General features: G+C 43.5%; 1 protein-coding gene across 1 annotated transcript in view; it reads right to left on the bottom strand.

Moving 5' to 3' along the window:
* Window positions 1-27920, bottom strand: part of TMCC1 (transmembrane and coiled-coil domain family 1) — a 132120-nt gene that overhangs the window by 79900 nt on the left and 24300 nt on the right. Inside the window, exon 6 of the mRNA XM_084530937.1 lies at window positions 3671-3913. The gene's annotated coding sequence lies outside the window, so the exon portion shown is untranslated. The remainder of the gene's footprint in view (window positions 1-3670; window positions 3914-27920) is intronic.

Below are 27920 nucleotides of genomic sequence, written 5' to 3'. Positions count from 1 at the left end.
GGAATTAACACCTGAAGCATTTAAATGACTTTGCCAAACCAGAACCAAATCTTAACACCCAGTTACTCTTCCAGAACAAACCCTCTGAAAACCACCACCCACAGCACAAGTGTGAGCAGGATGAACACAGCCCTGCAGACCAGAAGGCTGCAGTTTGTCACAGCCTTCCCACCCCCACCACACTGCAACAAGCCCTCGCTGCTGTCCATAGCATCACTCTACAGGCCAAGCAGCCTGACTTCGCACAGCTACTCACTGCAATCTAGCCAAGCTGCTGCTCCAGAAGACTCGCATGCTCTTCCATAGCAAAGGAAAAAAAAAAAAGCTAATTAACATCCCCTGAGCCATCCCAACCTGGGCTTTCCCTTAGCAAAAACACAGGTAAGTATGTCTTGCCTTTGAGACCCATTTGCATTGACCTCGCACTTGGTGTAAGCACGAACATACCCATCTGTCAGATCTGCAGTGAGCTGTGGCTCCCATGCCCCAGCACTGGTGTGAACAGGTTCAGCTGGAAACCCAGCTCACTGCCCCAGCATTAAGGCGCTAAAAGCAGACAGCAGTGCTCAGGTGCAGCATGGACAGCAAGCCAGTACCAACAGGAAAGCAAAAAACTGGAGCTAGAGGTTATCCCAGCTGAAACCCTACATTGTGAAGGATCGCAACAGCCACACACCCTGAGATTTCCATCAAAAATGCTTTTGTGTCAGTCAACCACTGTTGAGTCAGTCAACCACTCTAGGCCTGAATCAAGTAAGTTCAGCTCTAAAAGCCCCTGAATAAAAGCTGCTTTTTTTTTTTGTTTGTTTGTTTGTTTTTGTTTGTTTGTTTTCCATTTCTCCAATTTTAATCATTATTCAGCCTCAATGCAACGCGCTCTGTCACTGTTTCCTACCAACAGGACAAGTGATACTACTTCTCACTGCTGTTACCCACTGAAGCATAAGATGCTTATTCAGCTCTCTCCCACAGGCAGTGATTTACAAACACGAAGCCTCTACAGGTCTGCTACTTCTACTGATCCCAGAAAAGACTACAGTCTTTATGCTCCACACCAACATACCCAGAAACCATAAAAAACACATTTATTTGCTAACAGGACAATCGCCATGGCAACTAACTTCCAGGAAAATCACAGTCAACAAGTCCAGGACAAAAAAACAGGCCTATAAAGCATTTATTAAGGGAGACCAATCAGCACATGCAAGTCTGAGAAATACGGAAATTCGCTAGATTTCTCTCTGAAGAAACCAGAAGTGGAAGAGTCTGCAAACTTCTCATCACAACCCATCATGCAAGTTGAACCAGTGACACTACCACCTGTCTCAACATCTCAGTGCCCTTTAGCATTCTTAGAAGTTTTTTTGTCCCCTTTTAGGCTAGTTTTAGAGCAACATTTCTCTTGTGTACAAATTCACCTTTCAGACCACTTATTTATGCCAAAAGATTTTGTTTTATACTCAAATTCATTGCCATTCTACATATTAGCATTCACTCTTAGTCATGAAATTGAATAATGAAAATACAGTTGTTGCAAATAAAACGATGATTTTCATAAAATTGAGTGTTTTATGAAGGTAGATCAATCTCATCTTACAGACAAGGAAACAAAAGTAACTTGATTAGGGATGTGCCAAACAATCTACATTATTTTAGCAATATTCAGAGAGAGACTAAAAATTGTTCATTTAAATATTTTTCACAGAACAACAGCATTTTTGGGCAACGTGCATCAATTTTGACTGATAGAATTACAAAGACCATAGTTTGTTTATATATGATTAAAATGGCACCTAGTTTAAAGAATACAAAACAAATCCCTAATCCAACTCCCTGCCACACTATCTAGAACACACACGAAGATACAGACAGCTCTGCAAAATATTTCACTAGTGTGTTTCTCCAGTTTTCATGAAACCAGCTCATGGGAAACAAACACTTTTCTGCCAAATGGTATTTTGGTATAGTACCATAGCCAAATAACAATGCCCAGGCTAGACTGAGGAACCCCTCTGAAGTTTCTTGCAGTAAATTCTGCCCATGTGTAACGGAGAAATTTAACAAGCTACCGCCTGTAGATCCTAACTCTGCTTGCAGGGGAATAACAGGAGGGATAACTACAGCCATGAGAAGGGTCCCCTTCTCAACAACAGCACACCACTATCAGCCCTATTTTATTCAGTCCGCTTTGTGTTCCTGTTACAGGAACAATAACATTGCACCATTAAGGCAGGTTAAGAGTCCCTTCCTCCTGTACCATCCCTGCTTCAGTCAACCGAGCTCACAAATGAAAGCTCTTTAGAAAAGCTCGTCTGCTGAAGACACATTGTGCATCTGCGGAGCATGCCAGAGTACTCAGTCAAGTATCTACTTTCAGCACATTCGTTTTCATTAAAGAAAGAATGATGAATAGTCCAGTCTTCTATAAAACTGAGATGTTTGTCTGACTGTCACTGTAACCTGTAATTAATTGATAGACTGCCATGGCCCAGAAATATTAGCTTGAACACCTACATCCCACAGGAGAGACATTTCCAAGTAGCTTATGAAAGAGCAGATAGTATCAACGCACACTAACCTCTTTCAAGCCCACACTGAAGAGATTAGCTGACCTCCTCGTTCCAGCTTTAGCATTCAATGTGAAATTACAGCTAAAAGCCTTAAGATAAAATACAGCTGAGCAAGCTGGCAAACATTCTGCAATTCTTAAACAGGAAAGTTTCTCCATCTTCCGTTACCTGGGTGTGACAAAGCTGCACAGCCACAGAGTGAAGTCCCAGCTTTGCTAGCTTGTACATTACAGGCAGATTGCTCTGAGACCGTTGCTGTGAGTTGCTACACACTTGCCTCACAAGTAGGTATTTCAAATCTCCGAATAATCTGCAGTGTATTACAAACTCCTAAGCAAGTTGCACAGAGCAAAAGACTATTGTGCTGTGACTGAGCACAGGAAGGCAAGCAAGCCCTGCTTCACTTCTAGTCTTCTCCAGAGACGCTTTCCAATTCAAGGCAGCTATCTTAAAACTTGATCTGAATGCTTTCTCTTTACCTAACCAGAGAAATAACCAATGTTTCCCAAGTGCGTTTCAGTGACTATTTAATGTTTGTCAGATGCTCAGAAGAAGAAATCTACAGAGCTTCATAGTATTTGAGAACTGAATGGTTAAGCAATGAAGGCTCAGGTCATACACCACAAGCAAATCACTCTTCTGAAAGACACCTTTCAAGGGCTCCTATGGCAGGTTCAAACGAGGTCAACTGCCATACAATGCTAGCTGGATATGCTGGTGCTTGCACGGTCTCACTGTACATGTGTGTACTCCATTGACCTACATTGTTATTCATAGAAGCTTTAGCAATCTGAATCAAGAAAACATACACCTGGAGTTATCTGCCCCCTTTAATCAGATGGTCTTTTCTTTCCACGTCTTCCCACTTTGACTCCCTCCTTCTCCAACGTGTGAGAATAAACATAGTTCACCAAAAGCTAGCAGGGAGCCCAAGTTCCAAGAACTTGTATTCTGTTCAGATATCATACTTTTATAAGGCTTTGTTACTTCCCACTCTTGGGCAGACTGAGTAAAGTTTCGCTCCCCAAACACATTGATTCCCAACTTCAGTAGCATACTTTGATTATCCATTTGTTATAAGATATAGTAGGCATACATACCTCAAAATTGCTCAGACTCACTTGTCTCTTTGCATAGATATGCTCACAGTTGTAATCCAAATGTCTTCAATAAAGATCTGTTTTCAAAAATACTTCGACATATAAATTCCACAGGAAATAGGAAATTCAGAGGAGGGAGGGAGATATGATTTGTTGGCTTTACATTTGCAGACAGCTGCATTCAGTAGTGCAGGTCATTTTCACAGTAAATCTTGGCAACAAAACTTCCTTGTAGAGAAGAACCTGTCAAAATTAACAAGCATAGTAAGAAAACCCACCAACATCTCACCAGCAACAGAACAGCAACACAGATCCACAGTCTCCACCAGAGAGGGCAACCAACTCTTATTTGAAAGACTGTGTTTCTACTTGCTTTGACGTGTTTAGTATCAGAGTCCACTAAGTGGTAGGTCTAATAGATGCTGGCAGAAAGTAAACTTCCTAAAGCCAGCACTCGTACTGACACCAGTATGAGTAACATTTCTGAAGGAAAAATAAAATGCAGCTAGTATATATGAGTTAGATGCTGCTTTTAGTTAGTGGATTGTTAGTTCCAATCAAATAAAATGTCAGGGATCTCAAAACATGACAAAGAGCTTCTTAAAAAACAAAACAAAACAAAAAAAAAAAACCAGCAATTTTCACGTGGTACATGTTGGGGGGAAAAATAATTAAAAAAAATCAAACAGCAAAACACTTCAAAAAAAAAATGGCACAAAAGCCTTACACCCCCATTTATTTTTCTTAGGCAAAATCTAGACAAAGTAGATCTTCCTCCATCTACAAGTTGCTTCCATACATTAAAATGCTTCTAGATGGCGTGTCAGGATTTATCTTGGAACTGACACAGGCGCAGGTGGATACGACACTCCAGCAAACTGGCCTGTTTGGCACAGGTACACTGCAGGACCATGGCGGTCGCAGAACAGTGGAAGTCCTACAAGCTGGAGGGCCCTGCTGTCCACCGGCATAGGAGACAAGAGCTCCCCAGCACTGAGAGGCACAGCCCCCGGGCTACAACACCAGGCTTCCTTCCCCTACCCCCGTTTCCAGGTGCTCCCCCAGACCCGCACCGTGCTATCGACTAATCGCGAAGCCACCCACTGATCTCGCTGAGAACAGGACCAGCAGCAAGGACGGCACAACTGCACCACAAGCCAAGAGGACTGCAGCGCATCCGAGCGGGCTCCCGGCGTTACCACCTCGGTGCCCGTCGCCCAGACATGCCTTACGAAGGGGTCCCAGCCTGCAGACGCTTGGTTTGGAGTGACGGCCCCTGACACGGCGGTTGCATCGCTGCCCTCTACGCCTCCGCTGGGACCTTCAGCGCACAGCCCGACACCTCCTGTCCCCCGAGGGGCCGCCCTCGCCTCTCCTGCAGGGCCGGGGGTGCCGCCACGCGGGCTCCGGTCATTTCTGAGGACGCCCCGCGGGTTCCCCGGTACCAGCGCCAGGCCCAGGCCCCGCACGGCGCTGCCGCCGCAGCCGTACCGCGGAGCTCCGTGCTCCGAAGGCCCGCCCCCGGGAAACCCTCAGACAGACGGCGTGCAGGCTCCTCCACGCACCGGCCTACGGGAGCCGAGCCGGGGGCCTCGCCGCGGGCAGCTGGCAGAGCCGGCCGGGAGGAGGCCGGGCCGGCGCCGCCGCCTCGCTGGAACAAAGGAGTGGCACCTCCGCGGGCCGCCGGGAGCCCCCGCTGCCCCGGCCCCGGCCCCGCCGCGCCGCTGCTGTCGGCGCCAGCCCCGAGGCCGCCGGGAGGCGCCCCCGGCCCCGGCCCCGGCCGCCCCCGCGCCCCCGGCCCGGGAGCTCCCGCCGGCCGCAGCGAGGGCGGTCCCGGGGCGGCTGGGCCGCGGCCACGGAGCGAGGGGAGGCGGCCGGGAGGGCGGCGGAGCGCGGCCCGACAGCGGCTGCGGCGGGCGGAGAGCCCGGCCCGGCCCGGCCCGCGGGGACCGCCTCAGCCACGGGCCGCCCCGCGGCCGGCCGCTCGGTGCCGCGTTCGGTGCCGCGTCCCGCCCCGCCCCGCCCCGTCCCGTCCCGCACTCACCGGCCGAGCGCGGCGCCCCCGCAGCGCCGCCGGTGCTGCCCCATCGCCGCGCGCCGCCACCCCGCTCACACCGGCCGCGCGCGACGTCAGCGCGCAGCGTCGTCGTCGTCGGGGGCGGGACCACGCGAGGCCCCGCCCCGCCCCGCCCTCACAAGCCCCGCCCAGCCCCGCCCGCCTTTGCGGCTGCGCGCCGGGGGCGGTGCCTCCCCCGCCCTGCGTCCCCCCCCCCTTGGCGCGCGGAGGGGCGGGGCCGGCGCCGGGGGGCTCCTGGCCGCAGCCGTGCCCCGAGCGGCGCCCGGGGAGGGGGGGGGGGGTCCGCGGCAAAATCTGCGAGCGGCCGCCTGCCGGGGGCGGCTCGGGGCTTAAAACGTCCCGGTGCCCCCGCGGCGGGCCTGGGGAACGCGGCGGGCGGGGGCACCGCGAGCAGGGCCGGCCGCTGCCCGCCGGGCGCCGCGCTCGCCCCTGGGAGCTCTCGCGGGCCCGCGGCCCCTCAGCTGCCCGCGGGCGGCCTCGGCCGGGGGTCGCGGCGGGCCCGGCTGGGAGCGCGCTGGGGGAGCCCGGCCCGACGGGGCTGTCGCTCCCTCTCCGGGGTGAGGCGAGCGCTTCCGAAGCTCCGGTGCCACCCAGCACGCGCTCGCCGTTTCTTAACAAACGCTTGCCTGGGAGCGGCCCAATGCTTAGGCCTCCCCAGAGGGTTCCGTTAGGGTGTCCGGCACCTCGCGGAAGCAGGCGGTACAAAATACGCTGCCAGCCACCAGGAAAGACTGAAATCGCTGCTGGATGGCTCCACAAATCCCCGCCGCCGTGCCTGTCCTGGGTTCAGCCTGCTCACCTGTGTGCTTTCCTTCCATTTTCCTCCACCTTTCCGAGAAGAAAATGATCTTAATACTGAGCAATGGAGCCCAGCAGGAAACTGCAGATGCGAGGGGCAGATGGGCTTGACCTTTGCTCAGCAAAGGGATGCCACTGCTCTGAGGAGATACCAAAGAGCAGGATCTCAAGGAGGCTGCTTCTGCCGACCTGCTGATTGCTCTTCATCTGTACGCAAATGTGATTTAGGGTGACCGTGCCTGTGTATTTTTAGGAGGTTGCAGCCCCTCCAGAAGTTGATTCGATGAAAAAATTTCCTTGACCTGTGTTTGATGCAATCAATGTATTTAGCTGCAAAAAGTTGGAATCTATATAGTTGACTCTTTTATTTCAAACCAGCGCTCATTACTTTTACATTGTTTCCCCCTGAAAGATCAAGAATTAATGAACACAAGCCAATATCTCTCCCACCCAAGTCCCTTCCTTACCCCTCCCAGCTATCTTTTCTCTCCCCATTCCTCCCCCAGTTCACACTCTCAAGTGTGACCTGAACTTAGAGCAACGCCCTGGCTGCAACATGCCAGCGTGTACTGGGAAGGCAAGAGCTGCAAGCCGAATTCAAGCACTGCCACTTGAAATAACAGTCACAGGGCGTGCAGAGAGGACATGGATCCTGACATGGCAAGAAAACCTAAAGGAAAGAAATAAGAGATGGGGAATCTTTGTCTGCTGGAGTGAATATACACCACTGACCCAGTCAGAGCCCTGCTGAGGAGTGTGATGGATATATCATGTGTCAAGGGTCCTGCTCTCCTCACTGTCCTCCTCTGATGCTTCAATGGTCAAATAAGCCTCATGCCTTTCCATAAACAACCGGTCATCTAAGGTCTGTCCAGGCATTGCACAATTTCCAGGGTCTAGGAAACAAGTCCAACTTATTTAAAGTTGAGAGAAACTTTGTGCCTTCCCCTGTCTCCTAAAAGCATTTTGCAGAACTGGTAAGAGGTCTTTTAAAGTTTCTCTTCAAACCTTTGTTACAGGTTTTCACCTCTCCTTTTTTTTCAAAGGTGAATAACCAAGCACTGGAATCTTGTGTCAGCGCATAAAAAACAGAAAGGGAGAATGACTAAACAAGAAGTGAACCAGACCACCTGAATTTCACTGCCTAACTTCAGAGAAGTATTCAATGTAAATGTATAGTGTATATGGTGAAAATTATATTCAGTGTTTACTAATAAGAAATACACAAATAAATGTCTGGTGTTAGATCTCCAGTTGTCACTAAACACAGAAGTAATAACCACAACATAGTAAGAACATCAGATTCAAAAGTTCACAGGTAATCTGTGGTTTTAGACATCCACAGAAGTGATGAAGTAGGAAGCCTAGAAAGTAACTTAAGTGCAACTATCTCTCCCTGCAGAGACTGGGTATTGATGTTTTGGTCTACTAGTTACAGATATTCTTTATACATTTTCTAATGGATGTTTCTGCAATATTTTTCTACATATTTTATCTTGAATTGTATAACATGTTTTTCAAAAAATATTTTATATTCAATAATTCAAAGATGTGTTTACTTCTAATATACAAATAAATACACAGGGAATGGCTTTTATATCACAGCTTTGGAACATCTTTTTTTTTTTTTTTCTTTCCAGAACAGCTGAGGCCAAAGGAGGTCAGTATCTTTGAAAGCCTGACAACACAATGTGTTTGTGCATGCACAATTCAGATCTGTCAAACTATGTGTACCTATGGACAGCACCCAACACTTATTACAGAGACTTCTGTTTTGGACACTTGAACTATTGCTGTAATAGAACTCTAGAGTTTCAGGTAATCAATGTGCCAACTTAAAATGAGTTCACTCCTCGCAAAGGAGAAAACATTTTGGGGCTCACTTGTCCCCGTCCAACACAGTGTCTTGTGCCAGTGCAAACTGGATGCAAAATAAGCACGGCAATTACATTTCTGAGCTGGTAGCATTCAGCACAGCTCTTAATTAATGTTCATTTGCACAGGAAGTTCCTGTGATGGACCATTGGTTCAAGTAGGATGCAAGAGGATGAAGCTGGGATAAAACACCAGAACAAACAGATATCATAGGGCTGAAATTGAGGAGGGTCTCTGCACTTTCATGAATTGATTTTGATTCCTGCAGGAGAAAAAAACAGCTTGTGAACTAGTTCGATTTGCCTTTCTGTACCTTCCTCAAAATATTACTTCCACTATCCTGGTCAGTTCTTATGATACCATCCTTGGTTTGTTAGCCAAGCCCTTCAGTAAGATGAGAGTCCCCAGTCCTGTAGATACAGACCATTGTGCCTCCACATGCTTTCTTGGTCCTGTCCTTGTACAATTTTTCTTAAGGGAGTTGCTGGGAAGAACCTGAGTAACACACTGAAGACAAGGACATGAAATAACCAGGTGATTATAATGGACTGATAGATTACGTTCAGATTAAGCTTTAGTTCTTCAATCTCCAGTCTCTATAGAAACCAACCCTGCCTGACTGCTGGGATACCATTCCAGAAACAGCAGCAGGCATCAGCTATACTGCTGGAGATGGTGACTAAAGGCCGTGAGCTACCCTGGGAGTTTGTTACAGAGAAAAACACAGCTCAGGAGGGCAGATTGGGTTAGAATGATGAAAAGCCTTTGCTGATCTGACCTAGAAAAATGTTCCTTTTAATTCAGCATCAACTCTCAGGGAGGCCTTATAGCAACAACCGTGAGCTTGTTTTGTGGCTGTCGTTCTCCTGAAATCTGTTTCCCTTTATATTCAGAAGCCAATTTCATTCACTTTTGCATACGTAGGAGACATGTCTGCAACACAGATGTCTCCTCATATGCATGCAATATAATTCAGTTCTGCAGTGCTCTCACAATGAGAGGATTATTATTTCTATATGTACAAATGGATGTGTGGGGATAGGGTTTGGAATGATTCTGGGCAAAAGGAGAAAAAATGACAGTTTTAGTGGTCATAAACGATTTTCAATGTGTTTCAAGGGGTTACTTGTAATGTTTGGATGCCAGACAGCTCAAAGTACACTCAGAACAGGCCTGCTTGGCCATCACTCGCAGCAAACCTTCTGGCTCCAGTGTTAGACAAGGAAGTTTTCAAGTTGTTTGACTCCCAGGTTTGTAGAGCAAGTGACTCTTGCTCAAAGCTTAGACCATATCCCCTGCAGTGTGGGTGAGCTTGGTAGAGTACGGGGTTTTTCCCCGCAGACATGCGTTCAACCTCTATTGCCTTGCCCTCCCATGGAGGGCCTGTCCTCAGAACAGGCACCTTAGTGATATATGCTGCAACACTGCACATGGGGAAAAGGCACCCAGCACTTTGGATTCCTTGCTTTGAAAGGCACTTGCTTTCAAAAGGTACTCCTTGCTCTGAAACTTCTCAACAAAGAAGAAAACTCTGCAAAAAAAAATAATGAAGCACACTGGACAACATCAAGTGTGTTTCATGCTCCAGAGAATGCAGGGCATGCTGCAAATTAAGCCTGATTTCCATGTGGCTTTGCATGTGCAGAAGGCACTGGGGAGAGGGGAGCCAAGAAGGGCATCTGTCTCCCTTGAATTGGGTGGCCCTTATGTAGCATGTAAACTCTGCAAGCACTGGCTAACACGTCCTGCTAGGATGTGCTGTAGGTACTCCCTGTGGTGCATAATGATGCCCTCTTTGTTACTTCTTACATTTATTACCTGTAAATCACTAAGGCAGAAGCAAGATTTCTGAAGCGAAGACTACCTAGTGGGAAGACCCTCCCTTGGAGAGAAAGAAAAAGTGACCCTGGATGCGAGAGCAGCATCTCTCCCAGGAGGCAGGACGCAGTGAGTGCTGCACTTTTCCACAGATTCCCTTCAGCATGCACCTTCACCAGCCGAAACCCAGAGGAACCCTTCACAGTCTGATGTGCCTTTGAAGCTGAGAGACCCTTAAGCTGGCAAAGCATGAAGCCAAAGCATTTTACAGATATCAGTTAAGCCTTTCACTCATTACTTCAACAGAAGTAATGAGAGAGAGAGGGAAAACTTTCTACTGATGGATGTACTTCCCAACAAGTGCTCTGTATCCTGCCTGCTCTGTTATGTACTGGGCTGATGCAGAGGAGGTGGCTGTTATGACTTGATTTTGCCTGGCTCAGTCTCCAAATGAGAAATCTGGGGACACTTTCCACACCGGCTCTTTCCATTTCACCCAAACAGAAGCTGTCTCTCTCAGAGTGCTCACTTAGAAAGGGTTACAGAAGTATGAAGAAGCTGAAGGAATCAAAAATTAATCAAACTTTGTAAAAATGTTCGTATGTGTGGTAAAGTCATTAAAGATCAAAGGGGAATCTCTTCTGCAAAATATTAGTTTAAAAGATTTACATCCTATTTCCCCTCTTGTGTTTAGCAATGAGTAACATCTAGGAAGCGTGTGATACCCACATGATAAACAAAGTCCTAGTTAGGGTAATTAGAGAAAGACTGCAAGTCATCAGTTAAACAAAATCCCAGTGAAATCATGTTGCTTTGCAACAGAATGAAAATTTTGTGAGCTGCAGCATAACAAAGATGGAATACAAGATAGAATGTGCACTGATAAAATAGTCACCACTGGAATAAATTTGAGAGGGGTAGAATTTAAACCCTGTTTTTCTCAGAAGCCAGCTATTGGAATGAGAGAAAATTCCCTTATAAAACAATGGAGTAAATTTTATTAAAACTGTCAAATTACAAAATGCTAGAAGGATTTTACAGCCAAGAATCAGCAGGCAGTAAAGTGCTTTAAGGGAAATCTTTTCAGGCTAAATCCCAGAAGTCCAAGAATGGTAATAGAGATTTGCTTTGAAATTCCTCAGGAGTGGTTTCTCATCAGGGACTTGCTTAGTCCTAGGTACATGTATGAACAGCTTACAAAATCCCAGATCAGAAATTGTTCTTGCACTGATGTGCATAGAGCCATGCCACATTACTGTACTAGTGAGACAGCGGTTTGTATTTCAACAATGAGTTCAAACCAAACTCCAGGTATCGTAACACTTCTGTGTTTCAGGCTGGGCTGAGCATTGCATCAAAAATGCATGACTGCTCACAAGGCATCTGCAGGCAACAGTGAGAATGAGGTGCACCCAGTTACAACACCAGCACGAAATCAAAATGTGTGCTGCAAAATGTGCAGCACTTACTGTACCGTAGTGAGATTCCTCCACTGTGTTGTAAGCAAACAGACTTCCAATAAACTCTGCTTCCTGGCTTGCTTCCATAGATCTCAAAGGCAGCAGCTACCTTCAGTTGCAGAAAGCATTCTCTCAAGGTCTCCTTCACTCTTGTTCCTCATGGCTCAAGCAGCAGAGCACAGCCTCCCAAAGAGCAGGAGAAAACAACCTGCTGCTGATCTGAACTACACCTCACAGTGTATGCCTGTACATTTGCTCTTATTTCTTGAAGAGATTGCTGGTGATTCCCAGCAGTGTTCAGAGAACCAGGATAAAACTCTGGACATTTTTGTTTCCCCTTGGTGAGGCATAGCTGCTGCAAGAGGCGTGTGAGCATAACAAACTGATCGGGTGCATTCTTCTCGTTTTTAAGCCAGCAGTGCCACCTGCTGCTCCTGGCAGCCCGCTGCAGTTGGGCTGGCACAGGAGCCCCTCCAGCAGCCCTGGGCAGTGCCCGCCGGCCGTTCCTTCCCCTCACAGTCGGGCCTCAGGTGCCGAGGGCAGCCCAGCAGCTCCCCTCGCCCCCCTGCCCCAACCATGGGGGGTTTCATGCTGCAGCCGCTGGTCGGCTGGCTTGTGGCACCTTGTGCAGCAGCCGCTGGCAGGGGAGCTCCCAGCACCTGTGCTCCAGGTGAGCGCGGGGTCCTCAGGCGTCATGGTGCACATGGCAAAGCCAAGCCTTGGAGCTGCGTACAAAAGCTGTGGCGCCGGCCTGACCTGCAAGACCACCGGTGCTTGGCAGAACAAATTCTATGTGCACTCCACAAATACCTATAAACCAAACCTAAGGTAATTCAGTATTTCAAACCCAGCGGTTCAAAATGAGCTGGTAATGGCCACACAGCAAATGGATGTGCACCCAAAACTCCCATCCTCCCAAGTCCAGAATGCACCCAGGAATCAATCCAGGGGTGCAGATGTGCGTACTGGTACGTGCTGCACCCTGCAGTTAGCCTGACAACAGGGCAGGCTGTGGCTGTGGTTGTCACCTGCTTTGCCAGATTGCTGAATGCAGTAAGGAGAAGTACAGACCTTTGAGCAGGTTTTAAGCCCAATTTGAATAGGGCAAGCCTGCCTGCATTGCTGTAACAGTGGTGGTCTGTCCTCTGTCTGGGAGGTCTGTTAGGTGGTTGCGCCAAGGGGCAGTACTACCCAGGCCCAGCGGCCCAAAGGTGCTCTGTGCCAGTCCCTGCTGCGGTGTAGAGCCATGGCGTGTGGTACCATGCAATGCAGTGCAGTATGGTGCCCTGTCCTGCAGTGCAGTGAGGCACAGTGTGGCAAGGTGCCATGCCCTGCAGTGCCATGTGGTGAAGCGTGGTGCAGTGAGGTATGGTGCTGTGCTGGACTGTGCTGTGCAAGCAGCATCTGTGTGAGCTCACACAGGAAGGAAGGAGGGGGACGTGGACCAACTTTTCAAATACTTACAAGATAACTGGACTGTCCAAGCTAAGGTAGCCGGGCAAAGGTGATTCACAAGAACACTGTGGACAAAGCTTCCCTTTGGATTCTCTCTGTTCTGTCCATCAGGGAGGTGCTGCTGGGAAAACAGGTAGACTCCTCATATCTAGGTGCTTTTCTGCAAGCTGGGTGCCTGTGTGGAGTCTGCCCCAAACACACACATGCTGGAAAATCTTCCACACAAACAAATCCCCAGTGAACAAGGAAAAGCTAAAAAAAGCAAAATGTCTCATTTCTCTGTAGTCATTTTAGTGTCCAGAGAAGCAATGTAACGTTTTAGTGTCCATGAGAAGCTCAAAATCATGGTTATTAACAGTGAAGTTTACAAGTTGGGTGTGCTGGAAATCCTCTTCTAGCAAGCACAAATCCAGTTACATTTTTAAGTGACGAAGTCCTCCTGCTATAAGCAGGCTTTATATAGACCAGCCAACCTCATGTAATCATTGTAATGCCAAGAAGACCGATGGTGGTTGATGTAGATGAGCTGTATGTACTTCTGGTACAATTTAATCTCTGATTCCTTAAGAATCATGAATGATGATCATGATGAATCAGAATGAGGTCTCATTAAAATTGTGCTATGAGCCACAAGAGTCACACCCTGATGTAAAGGAACACAAACCCCAGATCCTTAATGCTCCTTCACGGGTATTAATCTATGCCCTTGACATTCATCAAGAGCAAAGCCAACAAATATACAATTCACAGCACTCGTGTCAGAAATGAGGTATGCCTCTTCAATTTTCCTTTAGCCTAGAGCTTCCGTCTTCTGCCTGGTAATGTGGAACCATTTTTCAACCATTGACAAAATAAAATTGCATTTCTTTGAAAAACAAAGAAGAATCAAAAGACTGGGATATAACTGCTTAGGATATGTCTAAACTACAAACCTCAGGGAAGAGACATACAACTTCGTAACTCTTTCTGGCATGACTAGTCTGCTGCAGAGAGATTATTGTACATAGTGGGTTCTATGAGGACAAAATAAAAAGAGGGTCAGAACAGAACTGTGCATACTGACAACTTCCAGGAACAGGAAACACTCAAACTGGGCCTGAAACCTGTATTTCATATCTAGTTTCTAGGCTAAGACTTCATATTAACCCTTTATTGCTTACTACAAAATTGTACCCTGAACAAGTGGGTAGGCACTGTTCATGTTTCTGTCCCTAAAGTTCATTCTGCTCCTCTGATGCAGTATTCAGCTACATCATAACCAGTGACAATCAAATGTCAACATATGACTCATTAGTCTGAACTCTTTGGAACATCTTGAATAGCACTGCATCATTCAGACTGATTATGTTTGTCCTGGTCTGGGACCACAGGAACTTCACTGCCCGTTTGCAATGTCTTGTTAGTAGCTCTTGCTGTCTAAACAATGTTTTTTCCTGCCTCACACTTCATGTACTGTTATCATAAAGGCTATATATGAAGCTGAACTTGCAGCATTGAAGTACAGACAAGGACAGGTTTGGGTTAGCAAAAATGGGGTCTTATTCAAACCAATTTAGTGCTAAAGTGGATTCAGGAACCATGGAAAGATTCAGGTCAGTTAGAAACCCATAAAGAAAACTGACTATTATTAATTCATTAATACATTTCTGCATCGCTTTTTCCACACAAAGTTCTCTGTAAACTCCAGCTAAAATACCTAAGGACTTTTTTCTATCCACTAAAATGCAGCTACCACCAGGATACAGCTGAAATGCGGAAATGGTCTTTGAGTTATTCAGGCCACACGAGCTGTTTCAGGAACAGACTGTGAAGTACAAACTTCTATAGAGCATATTCTCTTTGTCTGCAAGAGACTGGTGGGTATAGGCTCTGCTTTGGCTGTACTACGTGAGCTGAATATTCACAATCTCACTAGAAGCACAAATCACGCTGGTGAAAAACAAACAAACAAACAAAAAAAAGAATGAATGCAGGAAGTCCTTTTTTTCTATCTTCCATTTCAAGTGTGTATGTAAGAGAGACCAAGGGAATGAGGTTGGCTTGAGAGCAGCGTATGCACACAATGTTCTCTGAAGTGTACAGTATCAGCGAACTCAAAGACGGTCTGAAGTAAGCAACTGATGCTGGATTTTGTGATGAATTGAGGTTATGAAGTTCAGATCTGGACAGAAACATCTGAATTTTGCATATTTGAACCCAGAATTAGAATTAAATTCTGCAGACAGGAATGAGGTAACTGTACCTTTCTGTACCTCAGTATCCTATGTTTCCAAGTAGCAATAAAAAAAAATTGCTTTTGTGAAGACAAGATCCTCATATAAAGGCTTTAGAGAAGCACTAGTCATTGTCCCAGCAACATGAAAAAGGGCCGATGGTTCAATTTCTAGGCTAAATAAAGAAGTGCTCGGAATCCTCTTTATAAAAGCTATCTGACCATTTGCAACCTCATTCAGTTTCCAGGGCTGCACCAAGATTTAGAGCACTTAACAGGCTATTCAGACTGCTACACAAAGGCTATGTAATATTATGTAGTTCAAACCCAGGGCATTAACCTAAAATCACCTTTGACATACCCCAAATATTTTACTAGTGTGGAACTGAGCCTGCAGCACACTTACACCATAAGAACAGAGGATGGGAACAATGTGTTCGGTCAAGTCCAATTTCTCACCCACAGGTAAAGGGGAAATTCAAATTGTAACTCAGCATGATACCTCGTGACAGAAGAACCAGCTAAGGTAGGACAAGAAGGCCTAAACTAGATGGAAGCAGAAACATCAGGGACAAAATAAGTCCATGCAAGAGAGCAACGGTTCCTTTCTGATGAGGTAAGAAAAGCCACAGGATTGATTGTCTTGTAACAATCATGGAACGTGTGTGCTCAGGGGCCGCTTTTGGTAAACAGAATTTAGTGAACAGAACTGGGATGAATCAAAAAGCGGTTAAAGCAATGCCAATGCTCACATGGTCAGTGCTGGTACTAATGCATAAAAGGAACCAGCTAATGCTGTGTCTTTGCAGACTCCTCATAGATCTGCTTATGGCAGATCTGTCCAACGTGTTGCTTATTAAATCGTTTTATATTTAAGCATAACATGTGTTTGATTTGCCTCTAGGGGAACAAGAAAAATTCCCCAACACTGGTAAGTCATCTAATACAGATCCACTTGCAATTTTTCTAAAGTATACCTTAAAATGTAAGTGCTTGCTACTAGATTAATTAATCACCAATTCATGGTGATTAATTTATTCATCACATCTGAGACACTTATCCAAGATCCAAAAACAGAGTAGGATACCAGCCTAATTAATAAAGATTGGGAGTCTCCCTTATCAAACTGTATTGACCTGTTTAATAATTAATCCACACTGTTAAAATACTTGTGCTGAAGTGTGTGAAGGATGAGAATTAAGGTATGAGTTTCACTGCTATAGCAATTTCTGTCATGATCTCATCATGGGAGATAAACCACTTGTTTCATTTTTTTCCCCCCCATGTTTTCCTTAGAAGTACTTTACTAGAATAGGAACACTACCCTTTTGTAATATAGACAGAGAATTTCTTGTAGATAGCATAAATTTACATAAACAACTACCTTAGACCTAAATAAAATGAGGTACATTGTTAGTGCTCCAGAGGTGTCTGTCTGTGCTAGGAGGCCAGCTGGAGATCAGCCTCTTGGACCCCAGGAAGCCTCTGGAGCTGCACAGAAGTCTGTCATGCAGGCACCGCATAAGTGCTGGGGTATAGGCCCAGCCAAAGCTGCCCAAATGCAACTGCCAAGCTTACGGAGCTGAAGGAGGTCCAGGCCCTGCAGGGCTGTGCCGTGCAGAGGACACCGAGGTGAATGAGACAGGCGAGTGAGGCTGTGAAGTGTACATCACCCACTCACATTGTGTGGCTCATTTTCAGTAGGGCTTAATCCAGTCTTTGTGTCTGCATGCAGGGGAAACATTTTTAGAACAATAGCTGGGCATAATTTGAATGGGTCACTGTGCTGTGTATTTCCTTGGCAGATTAAGTCCCAGTGGTATTTCCAACCTCTTAAATTAAATTCTATTCCTCCCCAAAGAATGACAGGAGTAGCTGGTATAGTTGTGTTTGATACCATGAGGTGAAGGGATGGACACCAGAAAACTACAGGGCCTCTTCTTGAATGAAGCCAGAAATCCCATGTGCATGCATCAAAACGATGCAGACAAAAAATCCAGGGTACATTGGTATATACATATGATCAGACAAAGTGCTGTCAGATTGGATTTCTGCCAGACATCCTTTCTCTCAGAGCACAGTCTTTGCATGGCCTCTTTCAGGCTCCAAGCTATGATCTAAAACCACAATTTTTCTTTCATGTGGTGATGACTGAGAAGGTATGGGGCAAAGTGCATTTTTGTATTTAAAATAATTTCTGTAAAGCTTTTTTTCTGTACTACTGTTATAAACTTAGAAATTTACATTTCTAGGGCAGATCCAAATATTCCTTTGACTCCAAATATGTAAAGTGTGCTAAAACCATTGAAGCTGGTGGGAAGGATCAGCAGTTAACTACCATAAACTTTCATGTGGACAGTTATACTAGATGGTAGTTGATTTCTCCATAACCACGTCTGGACAAGAGATGGGATTTGTATCACCACAGCAGTACGAAAATAAGAACAAGAAACCACACTCCTGAGAAACCGAAGAAGTTCCATACAAAACCTGTATCCTTGTTCAAAAACTTTGGAATTATCAAACTTTGTGACTAACAAACGTGGATCTAGCCTCATTGATTCAAGAAGATTCAGGAATAACTTAGGGTTTGAAATTAACACACGTCTAACTGTGGGTAAGCCAGTGACAGAGCTCCACTCTATTTTACAACTGCAGCTTTAAAATTGTCTGCCCTGCTGGCCTTATCACCACATGCATATCCTGGTGTCATCTTCATCCCCTAGCGAGTAGCTGGCCTTTCTGCTCCCTGACTACCTCTGGACAGCAAAGGGGAACACTTACATTTATCCCTGCTTCTGCTCAAAGGCAGCTTCACGACAAGCAGCCTGTTGGCATTACACCTGGCCTAGGGTGTCGTTGTGTGGAAATCTTCGTGCCTCAATGTGTGGGACAGCGTGAAATTAATATTGACACTCGTTACAAATGATGTACATTCAAAGCTTCTTGTTGTGCCCCAGCTGAGACCTAAATGAGTGTGAAGTGGCTGACAGCATTCTCACCACCACTGCGAATCATTTCACTGGGCTCTTGATGAACAACAGTTGATGCAGAGGTGCTGAGGCATGACACGAACAGACAGCAGGAGGCCATGAAAGACATTATTGATCTGGTCACTAGAATGAGATGTCCTAGAATAATGATGACCAACCACAGGGCTTGCTTACTCAGAAACAAGGGATCAATACTCAAACTGGCAGCTTGGGAGGAATGACTTGGTGGCATAATAAGTTTCCCTCTATGTGACAATGAGTGCTAAGCTCTCAGTTCTCATGTGCAGAGAGAAAAAAACATGTTTACATTTTTCAGCCGAAGTAAAACTTGCCAGGTTTGCCACCTTCCTGAGGTTGCATGCAGAAAATGAAGTCTGCGTAGAAGACAAAATGGATTCAAGCAGGTGAGCACAGTGTTTTCACTTGTGTTTCTCAGAGACTCAGTGCTTTTAGGCTTCATAATAGACATACAAAGCCTATGTATGTTCCCCTAGTGCAATTTACTGGTAAGAACCTTTGTGAGAACAAAACTGAATGTACTTACAAGAAGCAGCCCACTGTACAGGGAGCACTTTAGGAGAAATGCTGGTAGGAGGGACAAAAATAATGTCAAGGTTGCAAGTCTTAAAGACTGATTTGTGTATAATATTGCCTATTTAATGACAAAATCCTGAGAACCTTAGCCCATCAGGCTTTGTGTTCTACATCCAAGTATGTAACAAGAAATGAGGAAATACAAATATGGATAAAAGCCAAAAGTAATTCTAAAAACTGTATTTTTTATTTGTGCTGGAGGATATGAGTTGTCTTTAAATAAAATACCTCTTCTTCACTTAATTGTTTTTTCTATTAGCTCTTTAAGCGGGTCTAATATCTCAGCTCTGGAGTCTGTTTCCAAGGATGCTAAACTGACCTTCTCCTACATACTTAGTCAGATATTGAGAAGAGGACATAAAAGATTTTTCTGAGCTTGTAATCAAGACTTGCCAACAAAGAAATTTGTTCTACATGAGATACTGCTGGATCAATAGGTAAAAGGCTGAAAGGAAATGTAACCTACCAGGGAATAAAGACGCATTTTGCAGGAACAATGTGTTGTCATTAGGTATGATAATTGGGCAAATGGTGGTGTGATCTTAAAAGCCTCTGTTGGTCATATTCCCTTGAGTACATTATCCAATTAGGGGAAAGGTGCAGTGTGCCTTGTTTCATTGTACTTCTGAAGTGGAGCGCAGGTGTGGGAAAACAAACAAGTCTGCAATCCTTGCTTTGCAAATCAATTCTTAATCGCTCTAGTTCTTATTTCCATAGCAGACTTAACTTGTTGATATTTATGAGAGCAATTTGGCAGCTCACCTTTTGTGGTTCAAATGGGCTGTAGGTCCAAAAGATTTTTATCTTAAAAGTCAAAAGGCTTTTAATTCCTAATACCAGTATGTATGGTTTATTTCAAGTCAGAAACAGGAGGTATAAAGAGATACCCAATCAAACAAAGACTGGATTAAGCCCTTGAGAAAATAAGACACAAAATATAAATGGGTAGCGTACAGTTCCATTATTTCCCATTTTACTATGTAAGTATAGAAGCATTTTTAGAGTAAGATGCTGATGTTTAAAGCCCAACTTACATGTTCCATCCTCATTAAGAAGTCACTTATCTCTCTGTATTATTTCAGTACAACTACCTTAACTTATAGGATAAAATTGGAAGAAAGAAGCCCATTAACAGGATATTCGAAGCATATTCACCTTTGAAATATTCTCAGTCTTTGGGACAACAGTCTGCTGATGTTCAAGAGAAGCCAATAGGTAGGAAGATAGGCACTGGAACAGGAAGGAGATTTTAAGAAGTCCGATGAGTAGAGAATTCATGACTGCAAAGGAAACACTTGTTCTCATGTATTTCCACTCTGGCTGTCTTCATTTCTCTCTTATAAGGTGTTAATGTATTTTGAACAGAGTAAGTAAAGTATAGCAGTACATCTTGTGCAATGCTGGAGGCAAGAAATTGGTCATGATGGACCACTGGTCTAAGACAGTACTTGTATGGCAAACTGCATGCCAGTGATTTTGTGCCAAAATTGCCAGTGGCACCCCTACAAATTGTTTTGTAATCTCCCTACACACGGGTGAATTCCTGTGCATGTCATCCTCTGCTCAACAATTACGAACTGCAGTACATGTTAACGGTATGGAAAGTTGTAATTAAAACCTAAAAGCAACAGGCATTTGGCCCATCACACAAGAAAGTGGAAAGGACTCTTATTGCTTATTACTGAATTTCACATAAGAAAGCTACTATAAAGATGACATTTTCCTTTCAGGAGTAAAGAGTCCAAGAGCCATGACTGAGAGATGAACAAACTGGTAAACTAGGACATAAATTAGACAGAAACAAAAATCAGAGCCCCCTTTAGGAGAGAAATGAAGCCTATATATAGTGTTACAGATAACAATTTCTGAGTGACAGTTTTACATGTTGATACAGCACCATGCACGGTAACACAGTTACTACACATAAATAAGTGTGGCACATGGCAATGCCATCAGTCAGTCTCAGTTGTCGTTTCCAAGCCACACATGGTTAATGCAGTTGTCCTTCCTTGGCTGTCTGCTGACTTCCAGGGAGCCATGTCAATGCCAGGGAAGGCTCAACGTCAAACTGTTCATTCAAAAACCATCATAAAGATTGCTTCTCATGTTGTGCAAGGTTCTACGATCCCAGGAGCATCCCTGAAAGCAATGTGAATAGTTCTTTGGATTTGTCAACATAGAAATAGCTGGGAAACAGCAGAAAGCTCTGGCAACCAAATTCTCATTACTAGTTAAGGATATAGGCTGCTTATTTTGTCTAGTTTCTGCTAGATACAAACTGTATGCAAAAATCTGCTATCAGAAATTCTTTGTTTTCACCATCCTACAGTTGCAAATGGGTTGTTGTTGTCAAAGCAAAAAAGGAAGAGTGCATGAAAAGAATTTAAAATTTCTTCTGATAAAAGAAATCAATGACTGCTAAAAAAAATCACTGCTAACCAGGGACACTAGTAATTGGTACAATGTTTTCAGATGTCTCATAAAACAGCTTTCATGTCTGAAGATGCAACTCACAGAACAATCTAAGAATGGAAGAAGCAAAGGCATTGCAGTTTGAACAATGTCTCCTTCCAACGGGAGTTCTGGTTCAACAGTCACTGCCTTGTTTGGTCATCACATTGTCTGTAATGAGGAAGAAGAGAGAGTAAGAAGTATGGATTATGAACTACCTGCAGGTGCTGTGACCCATGCCAAAAAGAGAATCGGAAAAGATATTTCCTTCTGAGAGCAAACATCTAAGGGGTGTCTGAGCCACTCTCCCGATATGCTGCTTTATTTACTCTTTCCCTCCTTACCCCAGGGACTGAACGCTTTGCGGGGTGGGACCCACACTGTTAGTGTCTTGGCTGGGATACCAACCACAATTATGTGAGGTAATGCTATCATGAAAGTGCCACATTATCCCATTTGTACAGAAACACCTATCTAAATTAAATGCAGTACTGCTAATGAAACAATAATATTTACTACACACTTCACTGCCTCTCCATACTCAAATATAATTGAGTTGTGTTCCAATTCTACCTGGAATCATCCCATGAAGAACAATGTCACAAAGCAGACCTAAAAGCCCTGGAATTCTCTCTGGAAACTGTAATTAAATAAGTGTTTGTGATCTTTATTTTCTAAATGAGCAGATAACAATAATCCCTGCCTTTAATAAAATAAGCAAAGAGCAAGAGCATAATTTGTTGCAGTCCTAGAATTACTTGCACTGAGAATCAGGTCTTAATACACCAGGATGAATGCAAAATAAGTATTTCAGTCTCTGTCCTAAGAATGTCTAGCCTCATGCCAAGGAGTCCTGACCCTGTCTTGATCCATCTGATCAATACACTAAATTGAATCCACTGCAGTTGAACAGTCCCTACAACTTATGCGCGTGAGAATACGTTATGATAAGAAGAATGACAAGACCGTCTTCTTCAGTGACTACTTGCAACTAGATTTGCTTACGCTTAACAGCGGCCCAGCTGATTCTCATCCAAAACTAGGCTGCCCAAAACTGGGCCCACACTCCCTCTGTGTGACTGCACGCTGTCCCTTGTACCAGCAATGAGTTCTTAGCCTAATAAATTTCTTGAACCAAAACAGTAATCTGAAAATACCATCAATTACAATTTAATTACAAGGCTAACGACCAAGTATTTTAGCTTTCTCATCGGTCCTTAGGCTGCCCTCAGGTTAGCTTGTTCACTGTGACAGATACACTAAGGAAAAAGGCTTCCTTCCCTAAGAACCCTGGTAGTAGTACGTACAAGGCCTGTCACCTGGCCAAACAATCCAATAAAGCTCCTTTATTCTGTTGTCTGTTTAGTAGTTAAATTAGGAAGTTGAAGTGTTCTTATTTTCAAGCCATATATTTTCTCATATGAGAAGCAGAGAGACTTAATTTAAAGACATCTTGTTCAGTCAGAAACAGCTAAATGGTCATTGATTGTTTTTCCTTAGCTGGATGAGTGAGTCTCCTTAAAAGTAGAAACTGTTTGTTATTTCTGCTCTGTCCCTGTTGCCAGACAGGCTAAAGGGCTTATGTCAACATTTCTGGAATAAAAATCAAGTCAAACCTGAACTCTCACACTCCTGAGAACCAGGAGGATTGCCACTGAATCAAGATAAGTTCAACTCTTGTCACTTTGCTTGGTTAGCAGTATCTACAAGGACCATGGAGAAGAATCAAGCCAGAAAATACAATCATGTATTTATGTATTGACATTTCCCAGTAGCTGCACAGATTAGCTGCAGAAACCTGTAAAAGCCCCTTCCATTTGTAAATAGAAACAGAAAAGGATAATCATGCCAACATACTGGGAAGGTTATAACCAAAGTCTCTCTGGGAAGAACATCCAGAAATGTTGCTCCCATCCTACGGTAAGAGCAAATTAAGTCCTCAAATAAATGTTATATAAAAGTAATTAACTCCTGACAGGAGAGAATATTAAGACACTCATAGTGTGCTATCCATCAGAATGGGACAGAAGTGTTAAGAGCGGTGTTTTCCATTCCTAACAAGCATGTGAAGAAACACACCTTCTATGCTGCTGTTGTTCCCTATTCCTTGAAACCGTGAGCACAGGAGTAAGGTAGACACTTTCACACAGCTATGCTGATTTCCCCTGACCGAAGGTTGAAGTACAGAGAGAAACCCTCATTGGGTTTCACCCACACTAACTAGTGTACAGTATTTTGAGTAGGTCATAGAACTCCAGTCCTATCTCATCCATGAATATAACTTGAGCTGCTAATCTAAGTTAAAACCCTATATATTCTGTCTGCACTAAAAAGAACATAGATGGTTTGTAGTGACCACTTACCCTAATCCTTCCATCTCTGAAGCAACTGTTATAATTCACAAATGGAGAAGGGGAAAAAGGCAAAGCCAGAATGACAGCATAAGATCTTTTAATAACCAAACCGTGACCCCATCCATAGGTCACAGCTGTTCCTAGGATTGGTTGCTGAACCTTCCATTCCTTTTTTTTTCCCCCAAAAAAATCTGTTCTGACACTCAGTGACTAATCTTGAGGAAATAAATTATATCCTCTACACGTTTTTAGAGACATATCAGACAAGTGGTTTTAATACTTCCAGATCTCAAGCATATACTCAATGCCATGGGTTCAATGCCATGAAAGCAATAGCATCACTGTGTTTGATGATTTGCTGAGCTCAGAATAATCAAATCCGGCCCATTTTAGTCCATTGCATTAGGGAGACTTCTACTACTTGATTTCTTCACCAGCATTCAGCTCAAATTGTATGTGGACTGTTTTTATTCTTACATTTATTTTAAAGTCATGAATATTCAGGAGTGTTTATAATAAAGAATAAAATTTGTTTGTATATAGCACTTCTTGTCCTTGGGCCACAAGCTCTTCTTCTCCAAATAAATGATTCCAATTCTCACAGTGTGCTGTGAGAACAGTCATTATGTGTCTGGGAATGATTGCTTGGAAAATAGCTTGTGTGTGAACTAAGGTGAAAGCAACTTTCCTCTGTTTTTTGCTTTCATTTTTGAAATGAATAAAGACTCTTCAAAAACAAACAGCCAGAAAAGGTCAGGGCATAATTACTCTAAGCTATGAAAAACAAGTGTTTTTTTCATAAGATCTTGTGCTTTATTAAAATTAAATGACATGCAAGAGGCAGTTCTGAATGAAATTATGAATAAAGCTAATAACGGTATAGTTTAAAATAGTTAAAGTGAGAGGAAACCCATTTCTGCCATAAATATGAGAAATTCCAGTCAGCTAGATCTTTAGCCAATCATACGTGTTCTTGTAGATACATTCTGATTATACTAAAATAAGATGCTAGCCTTGAGTTACATTAAGAAATACCTTTTATGATCAACTCTATGGCTTCCACATGTAATATCTGCACATAACCCTATTTGGACACATTAACCAAAAGTCCACTGAAACCAGTGTTCTGGGGAAATCTGGAATTTCCATCAGGACAAAGCTGAGCATGAAATCCCAAACATCCTGTCTTGTGACTGTGCGATAATAAGCTTGAAAGAACATTTGGCATACACAGCTCAAGACAGCCATTGATTTCTAATGATATATTTAACTTCTTTTTCCTAAATATCTAATAAACACCTTCTCAGGGAGAAGAGAAAGTTTGTTCACTCCGTTTAGAGGTACAATAATCTTGATGTTTGTTACGGCATTTTCCCAGTATTCCTCTCCGCAATGGTGAAAGCACTGACTATTGCTACCCCCACACACTGTCATGCATCACCAGAGAAGCGACCTCAGCTGCTTCTGTTTCTTTAGTACTGCAGTCACCCGTTCCTAGAAGACAAGAACAGTAGTTCAAAGAAATTGTAGTAACTTTCCTCTGCTTGCATAGTAGAAGACCAAATGCATCAAAAATGCAATTTTTTTTGAAGAAGGGCACAAGGTATTAAAAAACAAAAAGGGAAGAGGAAAAAATAAAGTTGATGTTCCTAAGATTCGAAACAGAGATAAGCAAGTGAGGGCACTGGTACCATAACAGACCTGAGCTTTCTCCAGTTGGGCACCTAAAACCATGCAGCCATTGCTGTAGATCTGTCGAGCCATGTTTTAGTAGCAGGTAGGCTTCTGGTAGCAAAAGACACCTATGAAGCATAGGTACATAATTTAGATCATGCTATTCTCACTAAGAAAATAAAGTAGTGATGGTCGAGCTTTTTGTTTGCTTGCTTTAACATGGTAATGCTGTCAGACAAGTCCTGCACTAGCTCTTCCATCCACTGTGATAGTTTGTGAGGACAAACATGAAAGAGGTCTCTCTCACTGACTCATGTACTTGCTGCCATAAATGTTAGCTAATGACTACAAATATATAGTTAGAAATGACTTTATTTTTGATACTTAAACATGTCTCTTGCTTCCACACTCAGTTCTAAATCAGAACACTTCCTTGCAAGAATAGTAAGAGGCTGTACAGATGTCTGGTCTATTAATATGACTTATGAACTGTCTTCCAGACTTGACATTAGGCCTGCCTTGTCACCACGTTATTGCCTTATGCTGTTTTTTTAGTTAGACCTGGCTACCAGCTCCAGATTTATCCTGCTTGCCTTGCTTAGGTACTGTGTTGTATATGCAGTGCAGCTGAAAAGGTCTTGTAAGGAGAAGAACACAACTGCTTTCTTAGTAAAGTACACAGTGTTCATTTATCCTTTTAATTTCTAATTTAATGATCTTGAAGTAACTTCTAAAACCCTTTAAAATCCTAACAAGCTGTTAATATACACTAATGGATCATCATTTACATACAGTGGGAAGAAACAAAACGCAATTTCAGGTTTGTTTAGTACAGGCTAATATTTGGGAAGAAAGCAGAAAAAGCAGTTTTCTTCATTGTATTGGTTTGCACAACTTTGGTGTTACTGCTTACTAGGAGCATTATGTATTTCCAAAAAATGTCACAGACAAATTCTGAAGTAGTACACTTTGCCTAATTCTTTTCTTAGATACAGGCTAAATCCTTTATGTCTGCTTTTCATAGTGTTTTGGTATCCTACTATCAGGTATGAGTGATGTGATGGACAGTGGAAAATCTTATTTGTGTGCTCTTGATTGCCAAAAAATAGAGCACTGTCCTGTGTTATCAGCCCCCTTCAGAAAAGAAATAGAGATGCAGGACTTCATGAGATTAAAATGCTATCTGAAAACAAATCTGAAGAAACAAAATAAATCAAGGAGGTAGCTGCAGTTTGCTGCCATTCACAATCAAGTCCAAAGTTGCACCAAAAGGAATACCTGATGTTGGTCAGCCTGTGACTATGGAGAACTTCAGAACTATTGTTTAGAGTTTACGTGCAGATCATCAATGAAGTCTATAGAAACATGTCTTCATTGTAATCAATAGTGCCCATGATCTTCTCATGTGAAAAATTTTGATGTCCAATGCAGAAAGGAAGGAACAAAATGTTTTAGCCTTTCTGCTAAGCGGAGTAAAGTAATAGAAGTACTTTATATCCTTACCTTATCTGATTGAGGCTGGACATGCAGCTTATATTTAAAGAATTTCACAGAGAAAATAAACCAAGCAGATTTAAATGAATAGTCTGAATGTACTGTTAGAATATCAGTGTGAATGGATGGTCCTCCAGGATTTGAGGCAGTACAGCATTCTTAGATGTGTGACTCCAGTCTGCTTAGTAACATGATGTTGAACTGTGTGAGTTTATGAAGCTCTGCATTTATCTGACTGGTTTTCTTATACAGCTGTGGAATTGATTGCTGAATTTGCCAACGGTGTTATACCAGAGATTTAAATGCTCATTTAAAAACAGAGGTAGTTCAATAATCTGCTACTTTCAATCAGGTTTAGAAGAAATTCTTATTGATCTCATTTTCCCTGTGAACCTCAGAAACTGTACTAATAATGGACTTTATTAAAGAAGGATGTGACAGACTCCAGTGGAGGCTAAAGGAGAAAGAAAAAGCTCTTTAGAACAATACCATAGCTTTTCTACATTTGCCTTCTGGAAGAAGAAAGGTATCAGTGTTACAGTGCATTTTCTCCCATTGTGTTTGCAAAAGAGGAAACACTGTCAAAGTCTTGGCTAATTTGTAAAGTAATGAGTTTTCAAGCTGCATATCAAGAGCCTTTCTTAGTTAAAATTACTTATTTTCTCCTGTGTTCATAAAGGAAGCCTGTTAGTTCTCCAAGTAAAGAATGGAGGCTAAGTATATCATATCAGAGTTTGCCAAGATATGGAAAACATGAACATATGGCAATCACGTTAAAAAATAAACCTTGCAATAAATTCAAAAGTTCAAAAAATCCTGGGTGTTTCTACATGGCATCACACCTGAGACAACTGTATTCACACAGCTCAGATAGAGGCCAATATAACCTGCTGCTTATGACCAGATAATTGGCCTGCAGTTAATCGGCCTTCTCTTCTTGCCTTTTAATCAGAAACATTTCTGGTACCTTTTTGAGCATCTGAAAACTTTTGCTT

The sequence above is a fragment of the Aythya ferina genome (genome assembly GCF_964211825.1).
Source record: "Aythya ferina genome assembly, chromosome: 10".
NCBI classification, from domain to species: domain Eukaryota; kingdom Metazoa; phylum Chordata; class Aves; order Anseriformes; family Anatidae; genus Aythya; species Aythya ferina.
The sequence above is the reverse complement of the archived record's forward strand: the minus strand, read 5'-3'. Positions and strand labels throughout refer to the sequence as shown.